Below are 4843 nucleotides of genomic sequence, written 5' to 3' on the forward strand. Positions count from 1 at the left end.
TTCCTGTTGCACTCTGTACATAGTCTTGCTCACATGTGTTTGCGTGTGTGTGTGTTTTTATGGCAGATTATTACCCACAATGTAATCCTTCCTTTATTATTTTTTAACATTCAGTATATTTTGACTGTTATTTATGGTTTCCTGCACGAAATATTGTTGTTGTGGAGCGAGCATTTGCTTTCTTTTGTTGGTATGGAATAAAAGCAGATGTACGTTTTTATCTAACTTTGATGATGTTTTTCTTTTATTTGCTATTCTGCGTATCTGTGTGATCGAGTATAATTATTAGAGAACGATCACTTGTCCCGACTGAATAGAGCTGGGAAAAGAATTCGTTTGTGTCTTTATCAAAGGAAATATCCAGCAATTAGTCCTTAAGTGGATAATGAAAATCATGGAAAAACTTGTTATGGTTTGTCGGTAGGTGATTTCAACTCTAATTCGTGCGAACCCAATACCTTACCATTGCTCCAATTCGCCACAAACAGTACTTCGCGCGATTCGACATCTGAGTGTGTGGCCTGGAAGAATGTGTGGTCACACGTTTATGGCTCGTTCTAGAGGTATATCACACGCTGTGATATTAAAGTCCAGTTAACGATCAGCGCTTCAGCTGAAGTAAATGTCAGCAGCAATGCGGGAAGCTGATGATTAGTTACGGTAAGCGATGCAGCCAATTTAAAGTTTAATACACAGTTCATCTGATAAACTCCGTTCGAGTGGCCGCTAACTTTAAAGGTGGATCAGACTACCTAATTCGCAAGTACAGGCGCACAGAAGCGTAGCTTACGGCGAAGTTCTGAGTTGTAATCGGACTAAAAACCGTCTAAGTTGACGAACAGCGCTAACCTCATTAAAATTCACAAATTTCACGTGTGACGTACGAATTACTTACGTAGAGTTAAATCCTTTCAGAACTATTCGCTGAAGTAGTTGAAGTTCATATCTTGCGACGTCACGAAGCTTTAGAGCGAATTCAAAAGGTAAGAAACACATTATTATGGCAGCCAAAGCAAATTTTATTGAATGCTGCTTTACGCATCATAGCGATACAGATACGTGCCACTAATTTTCAACAGTCACCAAGTTTCTGTAAAAAAACGGTAGGAACGTTTCATCAATCGTTCAGTTCCTCGACTATAGAAATCCCCTTTTTGGTCATGGAGTCATTAGAGAGTGCTGTGTGAACGTCCTTATCATTGGAAATTCCACCAATCTTCCCCCCTCCCCCGCCCTCCTCCCCTCCCACCCCCCTCCTTCACCTTCCCAGAAATTCCTTCAGTTTACCCGAAAAGACGGAAATGGCGCAAGATCTGGACTTTCCAAACAGCATCATCCATGTCTCTGCAACTTTGGTCAAATTGTTGGAACCGTTTCCCTACGATTGCATGCAACATTGAATTTTGTCCATATAACGCCAGAATTTCACTGTGAATATGTGTGCAATTTAGGCCTTCTGTCCACAAGAATCGTACTTTCCACGTTCTTCAACTTCGCAGTGCGTTTCAAGTTGCCGCGACATTTATCTTACTCACTGGGATGCACTCTTGCGCTTCCGCGCACGACTGAAACCGGCATCCACGCATGTCTTTTTCGGGGTCGTCGAAGATGTGAAAATCGCACGATGAAACATCACGTTTGTACAGAGGCTGTTGCAGTGTTTCCCAACCAAATCGCTGAGGCCGTAGCCTTCGTCCGACTGGCAGTGTAGCGGCAGGCGTTACTGTGCAACAGGATGATTTCGTCCGAAGGCGTTCCGACAGCCAGAAGGCAAACGGCAGAGCCAGCAGAATAACATCCACATCCCCCCCCCCCCCACCAAACAAATCCAAAGCTGTCCACTCAAGATCCGGTAAGGCCATGATGACTGCAAGGGCCCTCTGCTCGTCGGATTCCCCGAACGTGTAACTACAATCATGCACAGCGCTGTGAAGACACTTTGCAGAAAGTGGGACTCCTGATAAAGTCAGAACACCCGAGAATGCTGTCGGACAGGAGCGTCTGTTGCAATATGACGCCTCCCCCGCCCCCCCCCCCCCCCCCCACACACACCCAGTCGGACGGAATGTGTTTGGAGAACACTGCAACATCCTCGGTACAGCCCAAAATGGCTCTGAGCACTATGGGACTCAACTGCTGAGGTCATTAGTCCCCTAGAACTTAGAACTAGTTAAACCTAACTAACCTAAGGACATCACAAACATACATGCCCGAGGCAGGATTCGAACCTGCGACCGTAGCGGTCTTGCGGTTCCAGACTGCAGCGCCTTTAACCGCACGGCCACTTCGGCCGGCGGTACAGCCCAGATCTTTCACTCACTGTGTAGTTTCCGCATCTCTGGCGACATGAAGAAATACGAACTTGGGCGCTTTCAGTCGGACGAGGATGTGCAACAGTGGGTGCGGTTGTGGATCGTCTAGCCTCCCAGTGGGATAAATATCGTTGCACGTGTGTTGATTACTTATGGGTAAGTTCATTCCACGGTTCCGCTGAGGCGGATGTTCGGTTTTTATTTGACTGCTCCTTATACTTCTCAGCATGCCCTCGTAAGATATACAATGAAGTGCAAAAGAAACTGGTACAGGCATGCGTTTCAAATACAGAGATACAAAGGGCGTTCAAAAAGTTTTGCATACATGTCTCTATTTTTTTTTTATTTTTTGCAGGAGAATGAATACTTTTGTGAACATACTTGGAACATTTAGCTATACATTGAGCCTACTCAATGTAGCCTCCATCAGCTGTGACGCATCTGTCCCAATGTTCTTTCCATGATGTAAATGCACTTTGGTAAAATTCTGGGGGTTGACTTTTACACCATCGCTTGACACAAGGTCTTTCTCATGTTTCAGACGACGAAAGAGGTAAAAATCAAACGGTGAAAAGTCCATACTGTAGGGAGGATGAGGAACAATTTTCCAACCCATGATTTTCTCCTGTGTCACAAGAGCTGTATGGGGTAGTCTGATGATCTGACCCTGAAGCTGTGGTCTGTTGGTCTTGATGGCACGTCGCAGCTTGTCCAAGGACAAACAGTAACGCTCCCGGTTAATTGTGGAGCCAGGTTCCAAAAAGTCAATGAAAATGACACCACACTGATCCCAGAAGAAGGAGGCCATCACCTTTCGGCCTGCTGTTCGTGAAAGTCTTGTCTGCTTCTTCCGAGGCGAACCCATATGACGCCACTCCACGGATTGGGTTTTCCTCTCAGGTGCGGACAAAAACAACTATGTTTCATCCTGTGTAATGATGCTGTCAAAACACTGTTTCCACTCTTCAGTAAAGTTCTTCGTGAGACTCTCGCACACGTTTTCCCTCATCGTTTTCATGTCTCTCGTCACTAATCTAGGCACCCAAAGTGCACAGACTTTTCTGTACCCTAGTGACTGTACCAGTGATACAACACTACCCAATGACGAACGAGCCATTGCAGCAAGCTGTCGTGTCACCACACATCTGTCATTTTGGATGATTTGATCAATGGTCTCCTTATTCACATCACTCACTGCCGTCGATGGTCTACCGCATCGTGGATTGTCCAGTAGAGAGAAATCACCTTCTATAAACCTTTGCAGCCACCGCTGGATACTGCTGCGATCGACTGTGTCCTCCCCATAAACAGGCACCAACTTCCTGTGAATCGATGTGGTAGAGTCATCGTCGGTCTTGAAGAGGAACTCCATCACCGACCGTTGTCGCAACCTGACATCTACTTCACGCTCCATTATGCACTCCGTCTTCAGGCCACAAGTGGCCCATCGGGACCATCCGACCGCCGTGTCATCCTCAGTGGAGGATGCGGATAGGAGGGGCGTGTGGTCAGCACACCGCTCTCCCGGTCGTTACGATGGTTTTCTTTGACCGGAGCCGCTACTGTTCGGTCGAGTAGCTCCTCAATTGGCATCACGAGGCTGAGTGCACCCCGAAAAATGGCAACAGCACATGGCGGCTGGATGGTCACCCATCCAAATGCTGGCCACGCCCGACAGCGCTTATCTTCGGTGATCTCACGGGAACCGGTGTATCCACTGCGGCAAGGCCGTTGCTCACGCTCCATTATGGCTCACCTGTAAATAAAAGAAAATACTTTTATATACCACCTTATAACTACATGTTCCAAGTATGTTTACAAAAAATTTCATTCTTCTCCTGTAAAAAAAAAAAAAAAAAAAATTAGAGACGACTGCGCAAAACCTTTTGAGCGAGCTTTTTATATAAACAAGCAGAATATGGCGCTGCGATCGGCAACTCCTACATAAGACCTCAAGTGTCATGTGCAGCCGGCCGAAGTGGCCGTGCGGTTAAAGGCGCTGCAGTCTGGAACCGCAAGACCGCTACGGTCGCAGGTTCGAATCCTGCCTCGGGCATGGATGTTTGTGATGTCCTTAGGTTAGTTAGGTTTAACTAGTTCTAAGTTCTAGGGGACTAATGACCTCAGCAGTTGAGTCCCATAGTGCTCAGAGCCATTTGAACCATTTTTTTGTCAAGTGCAGTTGTTAGATCGGTTGCTGCTGCCACAATGGCAGGTTGTCAAGATGTAACTGAGTTTGAATGTGATGTTGAAGTCGGCGCACGAGCGATAGGACACGACATCTTTGAGGTAGCGGTGAAGTGGGGATTTTCCCGTACGACCATTTCCCGAGTGTACCGTGAATATCAGGAACCCGGCAAGACATGAAATCTCCGACATCGCTGCGGCAGGAAAAAGATCCTGCAACAACGGGATCAACGACAACTGAAGAGAATCGTTCAACGCGACAAAAGTGCAACCCTTCCGGAAATTGCAGCAGATTTGAATGATGGGCCATCAACAACTGTAAGCGCGTGAACTATTCAACGGAA

General features: G+C 46.6%; 1 pseudogene; it reads right to left on the bottom strand.

The window, feature by feature from the left end:
* Positions 1–3931: 3931 nt before the first annotated feature.
* Positions 3932–4048, bottom strand: LOC124553783 (annotated as a pseudogene).
* Between the last annotated feature and the right edge of the window lie 795 nt (positions 4049–4843).

This window comes from Schistocerca americana, chromosome 1 (assembly GCF_021461395.2).
Source record: "Schistocerca americana isolate TAMUIC-IGC-003095 chromosome 1, iqSchAmer2.1, whole genome shotgun sequence".
Classification (NCBI taxonomy): Eukaryota; Metazoa; Arthropoda; class Insecta; order Orthoptera; family Acrididae; genus Schistocerca; species Schistocerca americana.